Below are 11,339 nucleotides of genomic sequence, written 5' to 3' on the forward strand. Positions count from 1 at the left end.
CACATCACTCACCCAAGTTCTGTCTGCGGTGCCCTGGATGGAGCTGACATCACGACATTGACCAGCCTTACCGACAAATTGAACAGACAGATATTCCGTCTCTCTCTCTCTCTCTCTCTCTCCCTAAGAACCACCAGGCAAAGTTTCTCTGGTGTTTCGGCACACATTTGCTTTTTTGTTTCTACAATGAGTAGCTGGATTCAGCCCAAACAAACAGTCCTCATCACGCCTTTCACGCGACGCCTATTTATTTCCCGTTACAAACAAAATGATTTTAAAAGTGGGATTCTATGTGCCCATTCGATACAGCGGTCCCAGGTTAATACAGTCCGATATTCGTTTTCTCGGTATGTATTAAAAGGGACAGTCAGACACGAATAACAACCAGTACTTCAGCAGCGTTAGCACTGCCTTGGCCCGCGCTCACTGCTATTACCAATGCATGCAGTGCTACTGAGTCGCTGCTGGATTCATGCTTATTCTTCGATGTTTACTGTCCGGTTTTAATAAATGCCAAAAAAACTAATATCGGACTAGAATAATTCGGGAGTGCTCTGTCCAATCGGCACGTAAAATTCCGATTTAAAAACAAATTTGTTGTAATGTAAACACACTGATCCTTTCTGTTGTCACTGGGCGTCGCGTGAAAGACGTGATGACTGCTAATTCTTCTGACTCCAGACGCGCAATGCAAAAACGAAATTGGAAATATCTGCCGAAACAACAGAGTAAATGTGGGTGGCGACTCTTAGGAGATACATCGAGTATATAGAGTATACCTGAATGCGTGATAAATTTGCTAGTAGTAGTATCGGCTAAACATCTACGTTAGAATGTGCATTCACAGAAGCTCAAACCGGCCGTTGTGGCCGAGCGGTTCTAGGCGCTTCAGTCCGGAACCGCGCTGCTGCTACGGTCGCAGGTTCGAATCCTGCCTCGGGCATGGATGTGTGTGTGATGGCCTTAGGTTAGTTAGGTTTAAGTAGTTCTAAGTTCTAGGGGACTGATGACCACTGATATTAAGTCCCATAGTGCTCAGAGCCATTTGAACCATTTTGAACCATTTGAATCATTTTGACAGAAGCTCCAACTGTTCTGTCATGCGTTTAGCGTTTTCGTTGTCACCGAGGGCCTCATTGGCTACATGCGATTGGTGCCAAAAAATCTGAAAATTGTGAATTATCGAATCCCGTTTTAACTACTTCATTGACAGAAAAGGCACCGGTGTAGTCTGGAAAAAGTGAGCAGCAGCATTAGGCTTTAGAGGTAATATCCGCATCAAGAGTTTGTCTAGAATTCAGATTCGATTTAAATAAAACGGAATATCCCACTCATAAATCATCCAAATGACCAAACGGAACCGTAGTGACTTGGCAAGACAGCCAAGCCACTCTGAGGTAGCCGAAAGGCACGCGTTTAAGCTCACGCAGACTGGCGTGAGGTCTGGAACAGGACAATGTCTTGAGAATTGCAAATAAAGTACGAAGATCTTGGAATACTTAACTTTAATCCATAATTGGAGAACATCGCTCTTGATGATACATAATTTATAATCTCAATATAAACTGGTAATGGCGCCTTGCTAGGTCGTAGCAAATGACGTAGCTGAAGGCTATGCTAACTATCGTCTCGGCAAATGAGAGCGTATTTGTCAGTGAACCTTTCCTAGCAAAGTCGGCTGTACAACTGGGGCGAGTGCTAGGACGTCTCTCTAGACCTGCCGTGTGGCGGCGCTCGGTCTGCAATCACTGACAGTGGTGACACGCGGGTCCGACGTATACTACCGGACCGCGGCCGATTTAAAGGCTACCACCTAGCAAGTGTGGTGTCTGGCGGTGACACCACAGGAACAATATTAGATATTGTGTTAACTGAAACTTGTATTCGAAATCCAGGTCCGATAATGGCGTCCAGGGTACAAACGTTAGTACGTACTGGTGAAGGAGCTGTAAAACGTGTTATGGATTTCACACATATTTATAAATATTGTTGACAGTTATGTGGCTAGTTAAAGCAATAGGTTGATTCCAGAACGTTACCAAACGATGCTGAGTCGCCTGCAAGTGCGGTCGACCGGTAGAGTGTACTCTTCAACGTTAACTGCTGATACGTAAACTCCGGTATCTACTTTTAAATCCACGTCCACCATCTTTATCACCAGTGAGATCACCTGTTTGAGTGAAATTTGGGTTCCGGCTGATGGCACCAGCGTGATGTCATGCAGCGCCGTATCTAGCTCTGCCACAAAGACGGTGCCAAACTATAATATCTAAGTTTTATGTAAACTAAGTCGGATTTCTAAAAAAGTTCCATTTCCAAGCAAATAAACTGGAGTATGAGCACAACTGCAATCTTAAACTAAGAGTAGTATAGCCGTGGAGAAACTTTTTCTACTCGGAAAATTGGAAACTGTCAGACAGTTATTTAGTGAGACGTTATCATTACCCAACATAACAGAGCAGGCCGCGGAAACAGCGCCAAATGGCGAGTTTAACTTTCTCTGGAGCTCTCAGAAGCAGGAAACAACTGTAGAAGAAAGTTCTGCGTATTTTTTCTGCCAGGACAGGCCCTGATAAGGACTCTAAAGAGTGTCATTTATTTCTCGTTTTGGGAAACGTAATACCTCTTGGGCTCCATAAGATTGTCTCTACTAGTAGACAACTTTGAACACATGGTTAAATGTCCAAAATATAAACTAGAAAAGGATGTGAATGTAACAGAATTCAATTGATGTCTACGGATACCTACACGTGAAATTGACGGAAAGTGTTGCAATATCGAAAAAACAGAAACATGGCATGACATCTGAGAATAGATCACTTCAGTGAAGTTGTAATGGATGTCTAAGGGAAAAAATGTACGGGAATCTAACAGAGTGTAGAACCTGTCAACCAAAATAAATTCTCATACTGTAACAATAAAATGTCATTCCTTCCAATATGCGATTTTTACGCATGCAGGCTCACATCTTTAACTGCATTATAAAACTGTGAAATAATTTGAAATTGATAATTCAGTTTGAAAAATTTGTGAAATGTTTGGAGTCAAGATACCTTGTAAGAATCCCCTAGCTCAATTCCTACGGCACATTATAAGTTAATGGGAAAATGGGAAACATACAGTCGGATGTTGTTACTGATTGAGGAACATAGAATGAAATAACATCCACTGTCTGCGAAGAACACAGTAAATGAAGTATCATTAAAGTGAAATCCACTCACATATCACATGTTATATGCAGTCTACTGCAATGAACACAATACAGATTTTACGAAGCTAGAAAATTACTGAGATAAAGTAAGACGTCATTAATTTTAAAGCAAACAGCTGTCTGTAAATATTAAATTTTCATTTATCTGCAAAGTTTTATGGATAGTGTCTGGAAGGGAGGTTTCAAAGTGAACATCAACAAAAGCAAAACAAGTGTAATGGAATTTATTAGATTTAAATCAAGTGACACTGAGAGAATTACATTAGGAAACAAGACATTAAATGTGGTAGGGGAGTTTTGCTGTTTTCGCGGCAACAATGACGAAAGCAGACTGGATATAGAATACAGATTGGTAATAGCAAGGAAAACATTTCGGAACAGAAGGAATTTTTTTAAAATCCAGTATAAATACGTGGAGCTGCAGGAGAACGCTCAGTTTTTTATGGATATACTGGATAGCTGGTAAGAGTTTTGTATAGATATGAGAAAAAAATTGATATATATGGCATAGAGTAAAAGAACTAATTCGTTGTTTGGAAACATCCTTATACATTAAGTAATCTTCAGTTTCGTAAAGTCATAAATTGCTGTAGTTATGCAGAGATAAAGAGGCTTGCATGGGATAGACTTACATGGAAAGCTACTCCATTGAGCGAAGTGGCGTAGTGGTTAACAAATTCACCTCCAGCCATCCAGTTTTAAGATTTTCGTGATTTCCCTAAATCGCTCCAGGCACATGGTTCACATGGCTCTGAGCACTATGCGACTCAACTTCTGAGGTCATTAGTCCCCTAGAACTTAGAACTAGTTAAACCTAACTAACCTAAGGACATCACACACATCCATGCCCGAGGCAAGATTCGAACCTGCGACCGTAGCGGTCTCGCGGTTCCAGACTGCAGCGCCTAGAATCCCACGGCCACTTCGGCCGGCCGCTCCAGGCAAAGGCCTGGATCGTTCCTCTGGAAATGCGTGGCGTATATCGTTCCCCAACCTTGAAACAATCCGATATTGTGTTCAGTCTCCACTGAACACGCAGTTGATGGGACGTCAAATCGTAATCGCCCTTCCTCCCTTTTTGATAGCTGGACCGAAACCACTCTCTGGACGGATGATCGCAGCACGAATTTCGGACATCACATCCGACTGAACTGGTACAATTCATTGTTGTTACAAGGTGACGTTATAATATTTCCTAAAATTTTATTTGGACTAAATAGTGATACCCCATGCAGATGCTGTTATACAAGACTGCTGAAAAGAGAGATCAATGGTGGCAGTGGAAAAGATGAAGAAATTAGACATTTAATCTTAGCACTGTAAAGAAAGAATAGCAGAAGGAGAAGAAGAAGAACAAGAAGAAGAAGAGGAAGAGGAGGAGGAAGACTAAACTGCTACTAACATTAAAAAGGAACGAAAAAATTGATTTTGTTCGTCTCAGTTGCATGAATATACAATTTTTGCAGCAGTGGTTACCTGTTTCGCACTGACACGCCCATCCTCAAACCACACACTTTCCGATTAACAGTAACTAATCATACAATATGGTGCAAAAGGCACAAATAGATTTTGTTTAGAATTTTTAACTATGGGCGACAAGTACTTTTTTTGACAAGTTAGCCGGTGTGACTACTCTAGATAAAACAGTAGACACATGGGCTGACTTATAAATGAGAGTACTTGTTGCAAACTGTTTGTCTTTCTGTACAGAAGCTATTTGTGCCTTTTGGCATCGTATTGTGTGACTAGTTACTGTTAACAAGAAGGTGTGCCGTTTCAGGATGGGCGTGGCAGCCAGAAACAAGTAACCATTGCAGCAGAAAATTATCAAATTTCCTCATTACTGAACAGTTGCTGACTTACCAACTGGAGGCAGTATCCCTCAAATCATCATAAAGAACTGTTAATTTTTTGCAGTTTTTGCTTCATAAAAAACACACCTTACTTCTACCAGCTGTGCGCCAGATATAGGCGCGCTATTGTCGCTTCAACGTAAAGATGATTGCATACCCTTATTAGCAAGAAGTTTTGCTGTGAATTTTGCTTAAAACAAACTGTGACAAACTGGAAACTAATTCATTGTTGAAGTGACGAATTTATAAAATGATCTCACAGTAAAACTAAATTTCAAATTTAGTTTCAAACAATTTTTGTTTAACTCTGACGCTTCCACCTACGTGAGTCAACCTGACCAAAAAATCTTTCTGATACCAAGTGCTCACGGTGTATTTGGTGCCTGTGCGAAATTTTAGGGCATAGCCGCGCACATCGAAATGATGAACGCTTCTGCTGAGTAGCGCCAGCCATCGCTTGTTTGGCGATGCTCCCCAGTGTCAACAAGTTCGTCTGGCAGTAATCGCCCGGTAATCCAAGTTTAATAATTTCAGGCTCCTCGTCCACATTAATTAGGCGCCCGTGAACCTCACCGACTGACTCCCAGAAAGTTTGTTCCACCGGTGTCCGCTCCAGGATCGATACCTTCCTTCGATACACGCTGTTACTTGCAGCTACTGTCGTGAAAATAATTCGTCAAAGTTTCCGGCAGACAGCATCTCTTTAACTTCTAACGTAATAGACATAAAATTTCATTACTTAGCGACGCTGCAAAATAAAAGTATACAAAATGAACTCTGAACCCCACCGTCAAAATTTTGGAAGTCGTGCATGGCTATTTTCTGAGTACTTTGTTACAATGTCACCGTAGTTTCCGGTAGCTCACAGCAGATTAATTGCATTTCGTTTGGTCTGTTACCCCAATTTATTTTTTTATCACTCTTTCACTGACAACATATGCATGAAAATACAAGTGTCTACAGAATGTAATGCGTGGCTTGTTTGGAAACAACTTGTTCCATTCACTCGCAGTACTTTCTTCTCCTTCACGCCTACAATCTGCTCTGACTCGGACTTGTTTATCTGGCAGTGGTAGTAGTATTTTAACAGTGACACAGGGGAGAGTGGGTAGGTTTACTTATGAAGATTTGGCCGGTTTGCACTTCGTACACAGGTTCTCATAATGCGTTGGAAGTATGGCAAAATGACACTATCCCGCTGGACGACAACCGCGTCACAGTACCTTTGCATCCTAGAGCGTGTTGCATCAGTCTGTATTTTGGTTTGTAAGTTTTGGTGACAGCATATCACAATCTTTTTAACGTTTAGGAAGCTATTTTCAGATAAACATAGGCAACTAGGATAAAAAAAATGAATAAATTATACACTGCTGGCCACCGTAAATGCAACACCCTGAAGGAAGCATCCGAATCAAGTGAAATTTACACCATGAGTTTGCAGCGATGGGATATGCAACTGATTAGAATTTCAGCGCAGATGCACATCACGCGCGCCTGTGGCGCCACCTCATAGCGCCATTTAAGGCTTGGCGATTTCGACGAGTGTACGTCCGGCACGTGTGTTTACCTTGTGGTTGTTTCACAAGACGATCAGTTATGCCTCGTAGACAACAGCGAACATATTTTGATCAAGTATCCGAGTTCGACAGAGGAAGGATAGTGGCTTACCGAGATTGTGGATTATCATACAGAGAAATCGCTAGTCGTGTTGGACGAAACCAAACAACTGTAATGCGGATATGTGACCGTTGGATGCAGGAAGGTACGACGGACCGACGTGGTCGATCGCATTCACCTCGGTGCACCACTGCACGTGCTGATAGGCAAATTGTGCGCATGGCAGTGACGGATCGCTCAGTGACATCCCGAACCATAGCACAGCACATTGCGTCTGTAACGCATCATCCAGTGTCTGCGCATACCATTCGACGCCGTTTACAGCAGAGTGGTCTGTCCGCAAGACGTCCATTGCTTCGTCTACTATTGACGCAGAACCACAGACGTCTCCGTCGCCAATGGTGTGATGACAGAAAATGGCTCTGAGCACAATGGGACTCAACTGCTGTGGTCATCAGTCCCCTAGAACTTAGAACTACTTAAACCTAACTAACCTAAGGACATCACACACATCCATGCCCGAGGCAGGATTCGAACCTGCGACCGTAGCAGTCGCACGGTTCCGGACTGCGCGCCTAGAACCGCGAGACCACCGCGGTCGGCGTGATGACAGACGGATGTGGACGGCAGAATGGAATGACGTTGTCTTTACTGACGAGGCACGCTTCTGTCTGCAGCACCACGATGGTCGGATTCGAGTGTGGAGACACCGTGGCGAGAGGATGCTGGACAGCTGCATTATGCACCGCCACACTGGTCTTGCACCGGGTATTATGGTATGGGGCGGTATTGGATATTACTCTCGCACGCCTCTAGTACGCATTGCCGGTACTTTAAATAGCCGGCGCTACATATCCGAGGTGCTGGAGCCAGTTGTCCTTCCTTACCTTCAGGGCTCGGCCACAGCCATATTTCAACAGGATAATGCGCGACCACATGTGGCATGCATTGTCCAAAGGTTCTTCGTCAATAACCAGATTGAATTGCTTCCCTGGCCGGCTCGCTCTCCGGATCTTTCGCCGATAGAAAACATGTGGTCCATGGTTGCTCAACGAGTGACCCAGATTACATCCCCAGCTGCCACACCAGATGTTCTTTGGCAATGTGTGGAAACTGCTTGGGCTGCTGTACCCCAGGAACACATCCAACGTCTCTTTGACTCAATGCCGAGACGTGTGGAAGCGGTGATCTCCAACAATGGCGGCTACTCTGGCTACTGATTCTGGCAGGAACCACATGTCACAGACGTCGGTAAACGTAATCATTTGATACTTGGTCAACATGTTATCTACAAAATAAATTTTGTTGTGCTACCTCTTGTCTTTCTTGGTGTTGCATTTACGGTGGCCAGCAGTGTACCTACGTTACTACTTTGTATCGAGGCACCGGAGTCCATTAGTAACTTACACCAACATACTCAGATAATGCCAATGAACGTCCTAAATTTTGTGGGTAGAGTTATGGCTTAGTCTTTATATATTTCTGAAGTATTTACATCTAAAAGAGGCTCTATAAACAAGCACCCATACTAGTATGAGCAAGATATCAGTGGATTTCACGGTACACATATAATCGCTGCCATTACAAATGAGTCTTATCTCTGAAATCGTGTACGTGGTAAGCTTTAAATGGATGACATCTTGTGTAGGGTTAAAAAATCCGCTGGCAATATCAACTGCATAGATGAAAACAACATGTTGTTGGTGGTAAACGCTGTGCCCTGGATTAGTCTGTAGCTGCAGATGGACTGATAACTGTCTAGCTGATCACTTACCAATATACCATTGTAAACTACGAATTCCTCGCTCTGGTACACAAGAAACCAACTATATGAGTTTTTCGGTTAATCACACATCACACGCTACAGATGTTAGCGTCAGTGTGAAACAATACTAGTGTGCGGAGCCATCTGTTGATTAGGAAGCGGAAGACGACAGAAACAATACGTAGATACTTTATAGCTTTTAGTTTGGTCGTTTTCTTGCGTGTTCCTTTTAAGCTACCCTACTGTGTAGATGTAAAGACCAACCGTCTATTTATCGGTATTGAGAGTTGTTCACAATTTTTTTCTAAGTTGAGCAATCTTTGAAGCGTTAGTGTCACGTGAACAGACATTGCTGTAGTCGTTTAAGTGTGCTGCAGGCGGCAGCAGCAGCGGCTACCTGTTCGTTGGCTATGTTGTGTAGTGCACTTCCTTTTCTCTGATCGTATGAATATTTTGTGAAAATGAGTGCAAATTCACGCTGGCGACTGCAGCACGTCAATGAAAATCGGGCGGTGTTTCGCTAGGTAGCATACTCACACACCTGGTTCAAATAGTTCAAATGACTCTGAGTACTATAGGACTTAACTTCTAAGGTCATCAGTCCCCTAGAACTTAGAACTACTTAAACCTAACTAACCTAAGGACATCACACACATCCATGCCCGAGGCAGGATTCGAACCTGCGACTGTAGCGGCCGCGCGGTTCCAGACTGTAGCGCCTTTAACCGCTTGGCCACCACAGCCGGCTCGTCTACCTGGAAGTTGATCAGGGTTCGGACGTGCGATGTCGACGAATTAACAATGCTGATTTCGACTTCATGATCGATGTCTAAACATCGATGGCCCATAATAATAGACCAGAAGAGATCGACGTTTTTAAAATCAATGTTAAATTGTGGATTTATAGAATAGCGTCTGGTGCACCATCTGCTGCCTACAACGACTGATGACGAATGTCAACACACAGTAACGCATGTTCCATACATTGTTATGAGTTTCAAACCTGAAAACATGTCGAGTTTTGTGCCTGCGAACTAAGATCTGCGGACATCGTGGTTTTCTGTTGTCATTTGAAGAAAACTGCTGCAGAATCGCATCGAATGCTTGTCGCAGCTTTCGGCAAATATGCTGATGGGAAAACACAGTGTTTCGAGCGGTTAAAAAAATTCAAAAGTGGTGATTTTGACGTGAGAAACGACGAGCAAGGGAAACCAACGAAAAAGTTCGAAGATAACGAATTTCAGGCGTTACTGGATGAAGATGATACTCAACCTCAACAGGAATACGCGGAACAATTGAATGTGACGCAGAAATACGTTCCTCTTCGGTTGAAAGCTATGGGAAAGGTGTATAAAGTCGGAAAATGGGTTCCGCATGAACTGAATGATAGACAGCAAGCAAATCGAAAGGCCACTAGTAAAATGTTGCTTCCTAAATACAAAAGAAAACCGTTTCTCCATCGAGTAGTGACAGGTGATGAAAAATGGATATATTCTGAGAATCCTAAGCGTCGTTAATCACGGGTGAATCCAGGAAAACCATCGACATCCACTGCAAGACCAAATCGCTTTGAAAAGAAGACAATGCACAATGTTTGTTGGGATCAGAAGGATGTCGTTTATTATGAGCTGCCAAAACCTGTTGAAACCGTTAACACTGATCGCTGCTAACAGCAAATGATCGACTTAAGTTCTGTACCTAAGTTTTACGGAAAAGCATCGCTGTCTTAGAGCGTTCTAAAGTCTGAAAATTACGAAAAAAAAATCATAGTATTAATGTAATTGTTGTATAAATTTAAATAAATTGTCTATTCCTAAATTTTAGTTTGGTTGATAGAAGGAAGTCGTTAGTGTGGTCTGACCTACAACATCAGCGACGAATCATTAAGCACTAAGCGGCAGTGCAGTAGTGTATCGAATGCGTACTGAAAGGCAAGCATCACAGTATCAACGTGGGACACTTCTGGACCTCATTGACGAACAGATAGATCTATATTTCATATGACTCCACGATTTGTAACGCTTCACAAACCAGATTCATAAAATACGCTCTCATAGTTCTAATAGGACAGAGTGGCAGTGAATGTAACTTCACACTAAAGTGAATAATATGTTTCTACTAACTGAATGAGATGCGTCTGTTTGTTCCGTTTATTATTTTATGCCTGGAAATTGCTTTGCCTCGCAGTATATCGCTTTACCGATACTAACCAGTAGCGTCACACCACTAGATTCCGCGAAAATGCATTTTGCGACCACGCTGACAGATGCCCACGTGGAATGTAATTCTCCTTCGTTCCTAATTCAGTTCGGTTCGTGGAATTTTCACTTTCACAGGATTAAAATCGTTCTAGTTTTATGGTTACCTCTACGCGTGTCTGTGTGCTAGTTGACAGGGAATAGCAGGGCGAGAGAGACAGAGAGGATGGGGCCATGAGTGGGGAGCGCACTGACCAAAAGCTGTCTAAAGACTAATTAAGAAGAAACGATAAGGCACTTCTGTATATTCATTTTTTGAACGTTGTACTAACGTCGAAAAATTAGTTAGAAAATGCAATTTTCCTTTTTCCCCTGAGTCCCCTATTTCCTATTTTTCAAGGATGGCAGCAAATCATGTTGAGAATGAAAGTACCTGTAAGCCTGGAAGCATGTTCTCTTTGTTGAGTGATGATTACACTGCCTAACGGTAAGATGTTTTCCATAATACCAGCTGCATTATAATTAACAGAAAAAAATTGAAAAACCACTGCTAGTAGAAAGTCATCAAAGTGACGTTTCAGCCCTCACCATGGGGAAATCAAAATATTTTCGTCTGCGTTCTTGCAGGTTTGCAGGTACTTTCATTCCCACTCTGATTTGCTGAGGTCCTTGAAAATCTGAGATACAGGACTGAA

This window comes from Schistocerca nitens, chromosome 8 (assembly GCF_023898315.1).
Source record: "Schistocerca nitens isolate TAMUIC-IGC-003100 chromosome 8, iqSchNite1.1, whole genome shotgun sequence".
Lineage (NCBI taxonomy): Eukaryota > Metazoa > Arthropoda > Insecta > Orthoptera > Acrididae > Schistocerca > Schistocerca nitens.